Below are 16342 nucleotides of genomic sequence, written 5' to 3' on the forward strand. Positions count from 1 at the left end.
GGGGGTTGGGGGGGCCCTTGGGCATGCGTCCTCCCACCCGTGGACTCGCTCCCCTTCCCGCCCACCCGGTCCCCGTCTGCCTCCTCCATTACCCCCGCCACCCCCTCTCCGTCCTCCCTCCCAGTCCCGTCCATCCCCCTCCGGCCTTCCTCTCCCCTCCCCTCCTCTCTTCCCCTCTCTGTCCTCCCTCCTGGTGGTCCCTCCCACCCACCTCCCCGCTCTCTGCTCTCCCTCCTCCCTCCTCCCCTCCGCCTTGGAGGGCTTTCGCCGATGCCCTGTTTTGGAGACCCTGCCCAGTGCAGCAACTCAAGTAACCGTGGAGGGTGGGATGGAGAAACAAAATGTGACGTAGCAAAGCCGTGGAATACTAGTCAGCCTGAAAAAGGACATTCTGACAGCTGCGACAACATGGATGAACCTGGAGGGCATTATGCCACGTTAACAGAAGCCAGATACAGAAGACCAATTATTTCATGGGTCCACATACGTGGAGTCCCTAGAGGGGGAAGATTTACGCAGAGTAGACGGTGGGTGCCAGGGTCCGGGGGAGGGGAAATGGGGGGAGTTACTGTTTAATCCACACAGAGTCTGTCTCACAAAATAAAGAGTTCTGGAGATTGAGTGCACAACAATGCTAATGTACTTACAACTTTTAAGATGGTAAATTTTATGTGTGTTATGTCACAATTTAAAGTAAATAAAATACAATAAAATAGAAAAGGAATTACGTTCTGACACGTGTCACAACATGAACTTTTAAAAGCATTATGCAGGGGCTCCTGGGTGGCTGGTCAGTTAAGCATCCCAATCTTGATGAGGTCAAGTCCAAGTTCTGTGTTGGGTGGTGTGTTCAAGTCCCAAGTCCACACCCAGCATGGAGCCTATTTAAAATAGAACAAACAACAAACACATTACGCAGGGGACATACGCCGGTCACAAGAGGCAAATACTGCATGATTGCACTTACCTAAGGCATGGAGAATAGGCCAATTCAAAAGACAAAGTCAAATACAGGTTTCCAGGGGCTGAGGAGGGGAACAGGGAATCATTACTTAATAGGGACAGAGTTTCTGTTTGGGGTGATTTTTAAAAAGTCCTGGAAATAGTGGTGATGATTACACAACATCGTGAATTTGTTAATCCCACTGAATTGTACACTGTATAGTCTATGTTATGTGTATTTAATTTTTTAAAGTTTATTTTTGAGAGAGAGAGAGATAGCGCAAGTGGGGGAGGAGCAGAGACAGAGGGAGACAGAGAATCTCAAGCAGGCTCCACCCTGTCAGTACGGAGCCCTATGCAGGGCTTGAACTCAGGAAACTGAGATCGTGACCTGAGTTGAAACCAAGAGTCATACGCTTAACTGACTGAGCCATCCAGGCGCCCCTACGTTACGTGCATTTAACGCAAAGAAAGAAAAGCAGTGATAAAGTGAATGTCAACAAATTTTTTAAATTTTGCTTTCAGAAAGATACTGTTGAGAGAAGGAAAAGACATGCTACAAGGCTGGGGGAAAAAAACTGCAAAGCACATATCCAAATACATACATACATACATACATACGGATGTATGTACGTGAAATATGTATTTATACTATACACATACTATACAACGTATATACACAGAGCTCTCCAAACTCAACAGTTAGAAAACAACCCAATTAAAAAAAAATTGAGAACAGACTTGAATAGACACTTCATTAAAGGGGGTGGTGAGGAGCACCTGGGTGGCTCAGTCGGTTGGGCGTCCAACCCTTGACTTCGGCTCAGGTCATGATCTCATGGTTCGTGGGTTGGAACCCTGAGTTGGGCTCTACACTGACAGCACAGACCCTACTTAGGGTTCTCTGTCTCTCTCTCTGTCTCTCTCTCTCTCTGCCCCTCCCCTGCTCATTCTATCTCATAAATAAATACATAATTGGGGCGCCTGGGTGGCTCAGTCGGTTGAGCGTCCGACTTCAGCTCAGGTCACGATCTCACGGTCCGTGAGTTCGAGCCCCGCGTCGGGCTCTGGGCTGACAGCTCAGAGCCTGGAGCCTGCTTCCGATTCTGTGTCTCCCTCTCTCTCTGCCCCTCCCCCGTTCATGCTCTGTCTCTCTCTGTCTCAAAAATAAATAAATGTTATAAAAAAAATTAAAAAAAAAAAAGAATAAATACATAATTAATTAAGATGGGTGAATGGCAGTAGCACGTGAATAGATGCTTTATGTCATTAACTATCAGGGAAATGCAAACAAAACCATAGCGAGGTACTGTCTACATGCCTGTTAGAATGGCTAAAATCAAAGGTACTGATAATAGGGAGTTTCCAGTTCTGGCACTGAAAGTCCCACATCCCTGGAAACCCCTCTGCCTGAGGCAGAGCTGAACAGTTGGTCATTCAGGAGGAGGATGAAAACCCGGAACTCTCATACATCCTACGCGGTGCGAATGCAAAATGGCACCACCGCTCTGGACAACATCTGGATGGTTGCTTCTCTCTCTCTAGGCCTCTCCCAGCCTCCGTGGCCTTGAATGATCCCACTGGCCCAGTGCCCCGGGCTCTGGGTCAGAGTTCTGCGGGGGGCCCCCTGTTCTGGGGCCCCAGGGGTGGGACAAGGCGGGCCAGAAGCTTCTGCTCTAACGTGCATGCTCTCCTGGCCAATGTCAGGGTCAGATGGACTCATCTTGGGAGGGCTGCAGAAGCTCACGCCGTCCAAAGGGGCAGGGGCAGTGTTGGGCGGGGGAGGCACCAGAACCGCCCCCTGGGTGGGAGGGGACTGAGCGGTCTGGGGGCTTCACCTTGCCCCTGGTAGTAGGTCCCAGAGGGGAATCCCCAGGCTTCTCAGACCCTAAACCGGGCAAGGATGAGAGGGTGCAGAGCTCACGGCGGGGAGGGGCGTGGGGACGGCCTCACCGCCCCTCCTTGGGACCCAGGCTGTCGTGGGAGGAGGGTGTGGATGGCTGAGCCGGCCCCTAGGGGCTCCCGTGTCATCCAGAGGAGCCCATCAGCCTGGATCCCGGAGTCCAGGGGTTCAAGAGAATGGAGAAGGGGAGGGTGTTCCCCGGGGCCGAGGACAATGCCTGCCACTGGTGACTGTGGACGGGAGGCAGCACTCAGGCAGCGGGTGTCACAGGGCCACAGGGGTGTCCTGGGATGTCCGGGCAACCGAGAGACTGCAGGGAGAGTACCCCGCACGGGCAGATGGCATGGCCGCCGGGCTTGGGTGTAGGATGGAACCGGCGTGGGGAGCACCCAGTTCCACACAGGCCCTGGGCTCCCTGGGCTCTGCACCTCCGCCTCCGATCCCGCTCTCCGCCCACCAGGCTCTGCGCCTTCAAGTGCGACCCCCAGGAAGCCTCACTTTCCAGCCGTGACCTGGCACCCACTGCCACCACCAGGAAAGCCACTGAGAAGGGCAGGAGTGTCCTGTCCACGCCCGTCCGTGGACGAGGCTGACGGCTCCTGGAGGGCGGTGGAGGATTCCAGCCGTGGGACGGAAGAGATGCCACGGACACATGCTCAGGGATGGCGTTAAGTGAAAAACCAGTTTAAAATTTTTTTTTAATGTTTACTTATTTTTGAGAGAGAGACAGAGCGGGAGCCGGGGAGGGGCAGAGAGAGAGGGAGACACAGAACCCGAAGCAGCTCCAGGCTCCGAGCCGTCAGCACAGAACCGGCCGCGGGGCTTGAACCCACGGACCGCAAGAAGTCCGACGCTTAGCCGACTGAGCTACCCCGGCGCTGCGAAAAACCAGGTTTTAGAACTACATGCTAATTGTGTATACACATGGGGACTATTTTGAACTGACAGGATATGGGGACTGGACACAGCCATGTGGATCTTAAGTCTTATTTTATTTGCTCTCCTAACTTTCCAGGTCCAGTAGACTTCAGTGACCAGATTTTACTCCTGTATTCAGAAAAACAGCCTTATCTGTGTCTGCTGGCTGACTTTGACATCTCAGAACAATGAGGATTGTTTCAAAATAACACATTCAAGGCCTCAGGATCTCAGGAAGGAGGTTAAGGTAGAAGAAAACTCACTCCCCTCAGGGCAAAAACAAACAAACAAACAAAACACCAAGTCTGGACTGGAGGTGACGACATGGCTCAGGTGACTTCCTGGGCCTGCCCAGACCTGCTCCCCGGCCCACTAGGTGGAAGGGTGGGAGCCCCGGCTGGCCCTGGGGAGGTGACGGCCCCCAACCGCAGCCTCGAGGATCCTCAGGCTCTCCTGGGTCGAGGTCTCCTCCACCCTCACAGACAGCAAATCTTCACCTTCTAAGACTGACTTGAAGTTCCGGAAACATCTAAACCCAGTTTGGTGAAGACTGGTGCATTCAGGTGCCTCCGCATTAGCCAGCAGCCTCTGCCTCCCGCCCAGCTTCCCAGTCACCAGCAGCCAGCACAGCCTCTCTAGACACACCCTGGGTCGTGTCAGGCTCCGGACCAAAAAAGTGCTGCTTTGCCCAGTGCCCACCGGGCAAGCTCAGACTCGGATGGGTTCAGATACTGGCAGTGGGGTTCGGGGGCGAGCGGTGGGGGGAACAATGCTGTCCTGCATAATATTACCCAGGTGCAGAGCTTTAAAAAACGCCCCCTCCTGCTGACCCGGCAACACCACCTCCAGGCATCAGCACTGAAGAAATCGAGAGGCGCGGGGCACCTGGGGGGTCAGTCAGCTAAGCGTCTGGCTCTTGATCTCGGCTCAGGTCGTGATCTCACGGTTCGTGGGATGGAGCCCCGCATCGGGCTCTGCACAGGCAGCAAGGAGCCTGCTTGGGATTCTCCCTCCCTCTCTCGCTGCCCCCCTCGCGCACACGCGCACACATGCTCACACACGCTCTCTCTCTCTCTCAAAATAAATAAATATTAAAAAAATAGGCACGATTTAGCTCAAAGGTGGGAAAGCAGAAACACCGCAAAAACCCAGTGATACTAACAGTTGAATAATACTTCCATATATCCTTGGGACGCGGTGCTGTCATCCAACTGCTGTTGCTAAGACACCATAATGACAGGAAAGTGTTCCCAAGGCAAGTGGGAAAATAGAAAAACTGCTCCTGTTGCAACCCAGCCCCCCGCCCCCCCTTCCCTCTCTCTCTTCCTTCTTCCCTGTTGGATAGAAATAAATGTATTGGACGTTTACAGTGCTCGCTTGCCTGTGAGCCAGATTATGACTCTTTCCTGCAAATTCTTTAATTTTTTCTGTACTTTTCAGAGTTTATTAATGACCATGTATTACTTATAGACTAGGTTTCCCCTGGCGGAGGGCAGCAGCTTGGCTTCCCAAAGTGCCCCGCAAGCTCTCCCTGGGCTCCCTGAGCCTAAACAGAGGCGAGCTCACAACCAGAAGCGCCAGGCACGCGCCTTTCCCACGGCTGCTCTAACAAGATGCCCCAAACCGAATGGCTTAAGACAACGCAGGTATTTGATGGTTCTGGAAGAAAAAGTCTGACATGGGTCTCATTGGGCTACAGTCAAGGCGTTATCAGCGCTGTTTCCTTCTGAAGGCTCCAGGGCGAACCCGTTTCCTTGCTTTTTCCAGCTTCTAGAAGCCACACGCAGCCCAACTTGGCTCATGCTCCCTCCCCCATCTGCAAAGCCAGCCTCTCTGACCCTGCTTCTCCCAGACCCTGTTACGGATCTGCTCTCTAGGCCGACCCTCCTTGGTCCCAGTTACAAGGAGTCTTGTGATGATACTGGGCTCATCTAGACAATGCAGGGGGATCTCCCCCCTCAAGATCTTCAGTCCAACCCCACCTGCGAAGTCACTTTTGCCACGTGAGGCAGCTCACGCGCAGGGATTAGGCAGAGCACATCTTTGGAACTGATCACTCGGCACGCCAAGCACGGACGGCGCACACAGTCTCACACACGCACACACTCAGACACATACGCAGACACGCAGACACACACACACTCGGACACAGACACACACAGACGCTCAGGCAGATACAGACAGGCAGGCAGGGGCAAACACACACCCACAACCACTCAGACCACATGCATGTGCAGAGACACACAGTAGGCAAAATTTCCCCAAAAGTGAAGAGAAATGTGGGTTTTCAGGTTAGAAGAGGAAATAAAGTCTTGACCTAACACATTGTAGTAAGTTTTAGAAGTCTAAGGATAAAAACAAGTCTTAAAAACCGAGAGGGTTGGGGCGCCTGGGTGGCTCAGTCGGTTAGGCGTCCGACTTCGGCTCAGGTCATGATCTCACAGTTCGTGGGTTCAAGCCCCGTGTCGAGCTCTGTGTTGACAGCTCGGAGCCTAGAGCCTGTTTCAGGTTCTGTGTCTCCCTCTCTCTGCCCCTCCCCTGCTCACGCTCTGTGTCTCTCTGTCTCTCAATAATAAATAAATGTTAAAAAATTAAAAAAAAAAAAAAAGCTGAGAGGGTTGAATGGCATCACCCAGAGAGACATGTCGAGTCCTACCCCTGTCCCTGTGAATGGGACCTTGTTTGGACAGGGAGTCCTTGCAGAGGACGTCAAGTTCAGATGAGGTCATGCTGGAGTAGGGGCCTCCGGACGGGAAGATTTGGACGCAAACACACAGGGAGAGGGCAACACAGTGAGGACAGAGGCAAGGACAGACCCTCCCCAAGAGCCTCCGAGGGAGCCAGCTCTGCCCACACCTGGGGTTCTGGCCTCCTGGCCTCCAGACTGTGAAAGAGCCTGTCTACTGTTCTAGGCCAGGTTTGTGCTGCTTTGTTAGGAGCCCCGGGAGATTAATGAAGATTAATAAAGGAGAGGAGGAAGGGACGGAGCAGGGAGGAAGACTACAGGAGGGAGGACAATGGAAATGCACAGAGACCGGGGAGTGCTGTCTACTTGTATCCCGAGTGGAGTCACAGGCATCTTCAAACACACAGGGACCCAGGAGTCGGAAAGAAGGATCGGACGGCGTCGCCCAGAACAACGATAAAGAGGCACAGGACACAAGTAGCAGAATTGCACAGAGGTCAGCGAAACGTGTTGGGAAGTCAGCATAAGTGTTGACTGTACCGCTGGAAAGCAGGCAACCACAATCCCAGTTTAAAATGGCTCAACAGCAGGGCGCCTGAGTGGCTCAGTCGGTTAAGCGTCTGACTTCGGCTCAGGTCATGATCTCACAGTTTGTGAGTTGGAGCCCCGCGAGGGGCTCCATGCTGTCGGTTCAGAGCCTGGAACCTGCTTCAGATTCTGTGTCTCCTTCTCTCTCCACCCCTTCCCCACTCACGCTCTGTCTCTCTCTGTCTCTCAAAAATGAATAAACGTTAAAAAAAAAAAAAAGCTCATCAGTCACATCTCCTCCCCACGCCCTTCTAAAATGGCAGTGAAAGAACTGTACAATAGGGAAAACCCTCAAAAACAAAGAGAACTGCAGAGAAGGCAGAGAAGGCAACAGTAGATGAGAGATTTGCATGCTTTCCACCACACTGTAATGCAAAGAAAGATGGAAGGTGGTGTGTGACTCGGCACAAGTAGCTGTCAGCTCCGGGCAGTGACTCCCGGTAAGGAGCAGCCCTTGAATCACAGACCCTGGCGGCAGCCAAGTCGTCTCTCTCCTGCAGGCACCTGTGCCCCCTGGCTCCTCCCTGCAGCCTCGCCCACACACATTGGCTCCTCCCCGAAGCTCCGCCCACACACACTCCTGTTCCTGCTGCGTTCCAGGAGTCAGGGGGAGGGGCAGCCTTCTCTGGGGCAGAGCCTGTGGCGGAGTCAGGAGGCAGAAGCGCGTCCTGGCTCTTCAAGCTTCTGCTCACTCATGGCCCTCGTCACCCTACTCACGTTTCATAGGCCGAGGCAAGTCTCATGGCCCCGCCAGACATCTGGGGTCCAGGGCCTGTACCCACCCCGACACACACAGGCAGGGACTGTGAAATCGATGGAGCTCACGCTGACCCCGAGGGTGTCTGAGTGTCACAGCCCAGTCCCTGCCAGGGAAGGCAGCAGGGCCTGACCCCCACGTCCCTCACCCACGTCCCGCAGCCAGGCTGGGTGGCCTTGCCCAAGCCTGCTGCCCCCAGGACAAAACCAGATCAGACTCTGTCCTCGGAAGAAACTGGGTCTGAGGCATTCCAGCTGTGGGAATGTCGAGGGCGGTGAGGCCCAGGGGAGGGGTGTCAAGGAGGGGCTGTCTCCCAGCCTGCAGACCCTGGTTCCCTTCACGAGTGCTGCTCCGGGATGCTGCCAGAAAGACAGGGAGTGCCCCCCTCACCCCAAGCAGGAGACCTGACGAACCTTCTCAAGAGAAGCCAGACTGCCCAGGAAAAGGACCTCGTTTTAGGGTTCCCAGGAGAGAAGCAGGCCAGCTACCAGACTTGGTTGGACACCCACAAGGAGCTGCTGGACCTCCTGTCCACGTGGAAGGACAGCCAAGGAGCACCTCCCTCACGAAAGGGGAGGACTAAATCATACAGAAGTGTGGGGGGAGAGGGGGCAAAATAAGAGGCCTCCCACCAAAAAGTCCCTTAAAGTTATGATCCTCAGAAAGAGAAGATACTGTGTCCATAACACCGAGAACAGGAAGCTTTGTTAAGGCAATGATCAAAGAATAAGAAAGAAGCATTGGAATAGAAATGCATGAAGATAAAATTAAGGAACTCTTCCAGAAGCCAGAACCAAAGACACAGAGATGGAGCAGAGAATATGGACGGGGGTGGGGGAGGGGACACTGGGAAGCTGGTGCCGGCCCCAGGCCATTGGCATCACCTGCACAGGGGTGAGACCCACGCACACGGGGGAAGAACGCAGAGGGGGGCCTCCAGGACAGGACAACGGACAGATGCACTTGGAACAATGACTGATAACGATGACAGGACCACAAAGTGTCCATCAACTGTTCGTACCAGGCACACAGAAGCAGTAGGAGGGGAGGCAGTCCTTAACTCCAGGCAGGGAAGCCTGTGAATCAGAATGGCTGCTTACAAGCCATGTCCAAGGTGAACCTGTGATGTGACCATATTGGGGAAATGGAAGGCAGGGGCGAGGGGTGAGCCCGAGAAGGCCCTGTACCTCTCCTGGGGGAATCCCCGCCAAGCTCTGAGGTCAGAGAACACTATAGGATCGGTGTGGCCTGGGTTTCTTCACATGAATCCATCAGACTGATCCAGAATGTTGTTTTCCTGAGGATGTCACTGGGGAATGGCAGGCTGGACCAGCGACGAGGGGCCCCAGAGCTCTGGGTTATCTTCCTTTGGGGCAAGATTGGAAACGACTGGAACTGGACAGTCACACACCAAGAGTGTGCACTGCAGGGCCACCACCGGGACGCCAGGGCTGTGAGCATGGCTCTGCCCTTTGGCACAGACACAAACCTCACCCAGTCCCAGAGAGTGAAAACGGGAAGGTAGAGCAGCCAGGAAGTAGGTGTGGGGCTGGGGGGCTGATTCCTCACCTTCCAAGGCAGCAAGTGAGTGGGCACATCTCTGACAGAGAACCCAGAGCTGCCCAGAGGCGTGCCTTGTAGTGAGGGTTGGAGATGGTGTGTCTGGGGAGGAGGCCCCGGGGACAGCTGCTTTTCACCGAAAATCTCATAAAGCTACTGAGTTCTTTAAATCATGGACGTGCATGATTTTCGTTGAAGTGCACAATAAATGCAAAAAGAATGCATGAAAGTCGAATTCACCGTGCCAGATGTGAACACATACATGAAGTAGCTAGGAGCATGAGGAATTGAGGCAGGGCCCGTCCACGGTGAGTCCAGACTTGGACTCAGGTTCAGCTTTGAGTTTCAAAGTCCTGGAAAACACCAGCCTCTTCGGCAGGAAGTGTTGGACAAACCTCCAGCCCAGGTTGGAGAAGACCAAGAAAAAGAACATCTTTCTTACTAACATCCACAAAACTGGCGCTTTTTGTTAGAGAGAGAATCTCTCTCTTTTTAAAGTTTATTTCTTTATTTTGAGAGAGAAAAGCCACGAGTCAGGGAGAGGCAGAGAGAGAGGAAGAGAGAGAGAATCCCAAGCAGGCTACCGGCTGTCAGTGCTGAGCCCCGGTGGGGCTCGAATCCATGAACCATGAGATCATGACCTGAGCAGAAGTCAGACGCTCAACTGACTGAGCCACCCAGGGGCCCCACAAAACTGGATTTTAAACACCACCAGAAGGGCAGGAACAGAGCCTGGCAGCAGGTGTAAGACAGCGGGGTGGGCGGCCCTGCCCCAACGAAGGCCCCAGGGAAGGGCGGCAGCCTGGGGGAGCGGGCAGATATTTGCAACATTTATATAAAACAGACGAAAGATTAATACCCAGAATATACAAAGAATATGGACAAGCCAAGGAGAACAAATAAATACCTGAAGGAAAAGGGCTGATTCTGTGCCTGGGAAATTACAAGAGCCCGGATGGCTCACAGCTGGTGCAAAGTTGCTCAGTTCTGTCGGCAGCGGGCACATTAACTGGGCTCTTCACCTGGCTGCTTGACAATGTTCGCATTTAAAAAAATTTTTATGTTTATTCATTTTGGAGACAGGGAGAGAGAGAGGGAGAGAGAGAGCGCACGAGCAGGGGAGGGGCAGAGAGGGGGAGACACAGGATCTGAAGCAGGCTCCAGACTCTGAGCTGTCAGCACAGAGCCCGACGCCAGGCTCGAACCCTCCAACCGTGAGATCATGACCTGAGCGGAAGTCGGATGCTTAACTGACTGAGCCAGCCAGGTGCCCCCAAATACTTTATAATTAAGCAGCGGAGGGGCTGGCAGAGGGGCAACGGGCCCTGCGGGCGGATGCAGCTGGTCCGGCTGAGCCCGCCGCCCTGAGGCCGCCTCCCAAGGCTGGAGCCCACCCTTCCATTTGTGCAGTGGGGGAGGGAGGGGGCACAGGGTCAGGCATGTAGAACCCCCCCCCCCCCACCCCCGTCTCTGCCCCTGGGTGTTTATCCAGCACTTACCCCAGTGTATACAAAACCCTTCTGTCCCGGCTTTGATCCTTCCGGAAGAAGAATGAGCTACTAGAGAAAAAAAGGGAGGGGCCAGAGCGGGTCTCACAGCCTCCCCAGGCCTCAGCCCCAGGAAGCTTCCAGGTGCCGCCTCTGTCCCACAAGCCCTCCTATTACTGCAGCATCGCTATGGAAGAGCCGGAGTGGACGCCCACCCGGGCAGCTTCTGCCCACGCAGCCTTCCTGAAGGGGTAGTGAGGGTCACCTGCCCTGGGGTACTACCTGGGGGCCCCGCCCACACCACGGCTCCGCCCCGCAGGGGCTACCTGGGGCCCCGCCCACATTACGGCTCCGCCCTGCACCGCGCTCCCCGGCTTTGTCCCTGGGGTGGGGTGGGGTGGGGTGGGGAGACGGGCCCGGGGAACCAGCCCCTTCAGACCTCGCTCAGCACCCCCAAGGGCCCCTCCTGGGGTGTTCCCATCTGGCAGCAGGGCAGGGACCTCATCCCAGAGCCTGGGCCAAGCCACAAGTGTTTGCAGATTGATGTCCACGTGACCACCTTGTCGGCTTCTGCCTCTGGGACTCTTTAAACGTCTCCAGGGTTCAAGGATGCTGTGCATTTCTGGTCGGGATCCTCTGGCTCCTTCTCTGCTCCAGTTTCCACCAGCCTGAGTGGCCCTGTGCGGAACCCCCTGCAGAGAGGCTGGTGCCTGGGGGGCCATTTCCCCTCGTCTGTCTTTTCTGAGGCTCCTGACCTCCTTCCAGTAGGTCCAGTACATCAGTTCGTTTCCTGTCAGAGAACCTTGAGGGTATCCCATCACCACCCACGAGGTGCACATCCTGGACCTCAAGAGAAAAGGGGCAAGAACGCCTTGGAGTAAACAGAACCCCTAACAACAGAGCTCCAGGGGAACCGCCGACGGGGATGGAGGGCCGGAGTCGCAGCGCCCCCCACTCTCGGCTCAGTCCACACGGGTGCTCCGCACAGATCTCTGCCCCTGCGTCCAGGAGGAGCAAAGCACCTGATGAACACCTGAGCCAGAGGAGGAGGGGAGCCCTGAGGTACCCGGAAGGACGGTGCGCCGTGCCCCGTAGAACATACACAAAGTGATACTCAATAAGGATATCTACCGTCAGTGAGGCTTTGGACTTCCGAGAGGGCAGACTCGGGTATGTGAGCGGCAGGCTGTGTCACACCTCTCGGGGACTCCGCCTCGTGTCCTCCTGGTCCACCTTGTCCTGGGCCACCCCTGTAGGGACCTGCTTTGCACAGAGGTTGTGAGAGTGAGGAAGACTGTAATGGGAGTGGCGGGAGAGTCAGGATCCAGGAGTGGGCATCTCTGATGAAATGTTACGTGAGCAGAGCCGTGAAGATAGTAGAGAAGAAGGCACAGCAAGTGCAAAGGCCCTGAGGCACAAGTGTTTGATGATCTACAAGGAGATGGGTGGCTGGAGCTGAGAGCAAGGCAGAGGGAGGGGAGAGGAAGCCTCGGAGGTCGGGGAGGGTAAAAGCAGGTGCCGGGGTGCCGGGCACTAATGAAAATGGTTGGGTTTGAAAAGGCACTCCCCACGCACAGGGTAGCCTAGAGAGGTGTGGCTGAGAGGCAGGCATTCCAGAAGAGAGGGGCGCTGACCTGGGTCAGGGTGCTTACAGCAACGGAGGCAGAAGCAGCTCCCGTCGGGTGTCTTCTGAAAGGAGAATGAAGAGGCTTGGTGAAGCCCCACCCCACCCATGAGTCATGGGTCCCCGGACAGCGGGCACGTGTCCCCAGCCTGCACACAGGAGGAGTTCAGCAACGACTTAATGCAACATGCAGGCCCCCACCTTAGACGAGCAGCCCCATGATGTCCTGGAAGGCCTGGACGGGGTCCAGAAGATCAGAGTCCCACAGGAACCTCACGTGGCCTTCTCGGCCACAGCCAGTCCTGCCCACGAGGCCTCACGTGAGCCCCACGTTTGCAGCCCTGTGCAGCCACTTCCATGCCCATCCACACGTCCGTGACCGTCCACATCCCTGCAGACTCCAGCTGCTCAGTCTCCTCCAGGGCTGGGCTCGGGGAGAGGCCCACACAGGCTCTGTAGGTGGCCGTGCTAGTGTAGACAGGGGTTTCTGGAGGCCTGGGCATTGGCTCTGCGGGACAGGACACTGGCCTGTGTGCCTTCCCCCTTGCATGGCTATAGGGGACCAGGCAGGGACCCTGGTCCATGTCTGTGCTAGTATGACCACTCACCTTTCAAACCTGGCATCACTGGGTTGTGGACCCCCTGCTCCCCAAATCGTGACCCCCACAAAGGCCTTGAGCAGGATCTTATGGAAAGCCAGGCTCCCTCTCCAGGTCATGAGCTCCACCCCTATCCTTGCTACCTGGTGGCACTGACAGGCCCCTGCACCCCATCCGGGGCCACGAATATAATCAGACCTGACACCGTGGCACCTTCCCTGTGTCCAGCCACAGCTGGTTCAGGGAGGGGCTTGTGACAAAAGCTGCTGGCCCCAGGGCATCCTGGAAAGACTGGGTTTTTTCCCTCTGGGAAAGCCTGCATGGCTGAGGTGAGTGCAGTCCCTCAGGGACAGCCTGCCTGAGGGTGAAGCCACGACGAAGGAGCACAGACAGACCCACAGGCGGAAGGAGAGCCTCCTTCAGGATCCAGCCGTGCCTGAAACCAGTGGACCCCTCCCTGGACATTTTAGTCGCACGAGCCAAAAGCCCCCCTATGCTCAGGCCAGTCTGGGGCCGCAGAAGGCTCCTTGCCAACCAGGCACCAAGGTCCACACTTGGTCAACACCAGGGCAGACAGAGGGGCAGAAGCAATACATTCTCCAGAGGCAGAGAATCGGGGCCAAAGGTGACGGCGGAGTGTCAGAGCGCTCATGGGGAACTGCGACCAGGACTGGGTGGACAAGGCCAGCTTCCTCCAGGCCTCGAGGGACAAGAAGGCCTCAACTAATTCCAGCATGATCCAGCCTTTTTAAAAAAAGATTTTTTTTTTTTAACATTTATTCATTTTTGAGAGACAGAGAGAGACAGAGCATGAGCAGGGAAGGGGCAGAGAGAGGGGGAGACACAGAATCCGAAGCAGGCTCCAGGCTCCGAGCCGTCAGCACAGAGCCCGACGCGGGGCTCGAACTCACGGACCGCGAGATCATGACCTCAGCCGAAGTCGGATGCTCAACCGACTCAGCCACCCAGGTGCCTCCACGAGCCAGCCTTTTTAAGGTCTGGATAAGGGTTTGTGCTCTAACTACTCAGGACTGCTTTAACCCTCTCTCTTAGGGGCGCCTGGGTGGCTGAGTCGGTTGAGCGTCCGACTTCTGCTCAAGTCATGATCTCGCGGTCCGTGAGTTCGAGCCCCGCGTCGGGCTCTGTGCTGACGGCTCGGAGCCTGGAGCCTGCTTCGGATTCTGTGTCTCCCCCTCTCTCTGCCCCTTCCCCCATTCATGCTCTGTCTCTCTCTGTCTCAAAAATGAATAAACGTTAAAAAAATTTTTTTTTAAAAACCCAAAAACCTTCTCTCTTAATAAGCCTTTGGGGGCATTTCCAGTCCCTTACTGTTATCAATATTCTGTACTGAACATCCTGAGACATGGCTTTGATCTGCTATAAAAGGTCCAGGGAGGAGTCCACTGGTTTCAGGCATGGCATCCCCTGGACTGAAGGGACTGTGCTAAACATAGGCATCTATCAGTTATGTGCAGTGATTTGTCACTTCCACGTGGGGGCCTAGCAAGTCTTTCTGCACCCATCCATGCTCCCCAGGAGGAAGGAAGCACAGAATGGGATCTCACGTCCTATAGGAGGCTGTAAGTGGGGCCGAAAGTTGCCTGAGGCCACGTGGGGGGAAGGTGGCAGGAGGGGGCATCCCTGTCTCCTGTGTGCAGACCAGGTTTTCCCTCTGCCAGAAGTACATTCCAGGGGCCCCAGGGGTGGACCCCAAAGTTCACAATCTGATTATGCACAGTCTTGCGGAGATACCGTGGGTAAATCCCTTTCCATCCTGAGCATCCATATTCCATGTTCCCATCTTTAAAACACAGGGAGGTACCAAACCCGAGTGCTCTGCAGAAATGCCAGGGCAGACTCTGTCCCGACACTCCAGACCCTACACTGAAGAGGTCATTCAAATGCGCACTCACATTTGAGAGCCCCGTAGCTTTTCTATGTGACAAGCAAGTTTTTACGTGGATTCACTAGTCCAGGCCTCTTGACAACCACACAAGGTAGGTAACTGTTCTATAGATGCAGAAGCCAAGGCAGCAGAGGTTCGATAGCTTTCCTCGATTCTTGTAATGTTCTACGTACGTTTGGGTATCAATGCTTTGTTGGCCTTGCAAAATGAGGTGGGAAGTATTTGCTCACTTTTTAGTCTCTGGAAAGGTTTGTGTAAGGTTGGTGATATTTCCTCAACTGTTTAGAGGAATTCCCCCAATGAAACCATCTGAATTAAAAAAAAAAAAAAAACATGGGGCACCTGGCTCAGTCAGTAAAGCGTCCCACTTCAGCTCCGGTTATGATCTCATGGTTCGTGAGCTCAAGTCCCTCATGGGGCTCTGTGCTGCCATCACAGAGCCTGCTTGGGATGCTATCTGTCCCTCTCTCTACCTCTCCCCCAGTTGTGCTCTCTCTCAATAATAAATAAATAAATAAATAAATAAATAAATAAATAAATAAAAAACAAACAAACAAACTAACTAAAAAAAAAATAAACCATCTGAATTAGATTTTCTTTTGGAGAATATTTTAAATTATGGATTAATTTTATTTAATTGGTATAGGACTATCCAGATTTTCTATTTCTTCTAATGTCAGTTTTGGTAAATTGTGTTTCATTTAAATTTCAAATTTACTGTCTTGGAGTTGTTCATACTATTCTCTTATCATCCCTTTTTTTTTTTTTAAGATTTTATTTTAAAGTAATTTCTACACCCATGTGGGGCTCAAACCCTGAGAGCAAGGGTTGTGTGATCCACTGACTGAGCCAGCCAGGGTCCCCTTATTATCCTTTTAATGTTTGTAGTATCTGGTTATGTCCTCTTTTTCATTCCTGATACTGGAATTTCTGTTTTCTTTTTCTTACCCAACATTTCCAGGGGTTTATCAATTCTATTAATCTCTTCAAAGAACCAACCATTGGCTTTGTTGATTTTCTCTAATTTTGCTTTATTTCATTAATTTTTGCCATAGTTTTTGTTATTTCCTCTCACCTCTGGGTTTATTTTTTTTTTAATTTTTTTTTCAACGTTTATTTATTTTTGGGACAGAGAGAGACAGAGCATGAACGGGGGAGGGGCAGAGAGAGAGGGAGACACAGAATCGGAAACAGGCTCCAGGCTCTGAGCCATCAGCCCAGAGCCCGACGCGGGGCTCGAACTCACGGACCGCGAGATCGTGACCTGGCTGAAGTCGGACGCTTAACCGACTGCGCCACCCAGGCGCCCTCTCACCTCTGGGTTTAATTTGTTGTTCTTTTACTAGCTTCTTGACTTGGAACTTAGAGCATT

The 16342-nt window shown here is 53.7% G+C and overlaps 1 long non-coding RNA gene across 2 annotated transcripts; it reads right to left on the bottom strand.

Annotated features, from left to right (window-relative positions):
- Nucleotides 1-617: 617 nt before the first annotated feature.
- Nucleotides 618-11305, bottom strand: LOC147578789 (uncharacterized). 2 transcript variants are annotated; one of them, XR_015254355.1, is made up of 3 exons: nucleotides 10854-11305; nucleotides 10262-10380; nucleotides 618-881 (listed from the first exon to the last, which is right to left on the bottom strand). It is a non-coding gene; the product is annotated as an uncharacterized LOC147578789 (long non-coding RNA). The 2 variants fall into 2 exon arrangements; XR_015254354.1 differs by lacking the exon at nucleotides 10262-10380.
- Nucleotides 11306-16342: the final 5037 nt, after the last annotated feature.

This window comes from Puma concolor, chromosome C1 (assembly GCF_028749965.1).
Source record: "Puma concolor isolate L17-30 chromosome C1, mPumCon1.1.hap2, whole genome shotgun sequence".
NCBI lineage: Eukaryota > Metazoa > Chordata > Mammalia > Carnivora > Felidae > Puma > Puma concolor.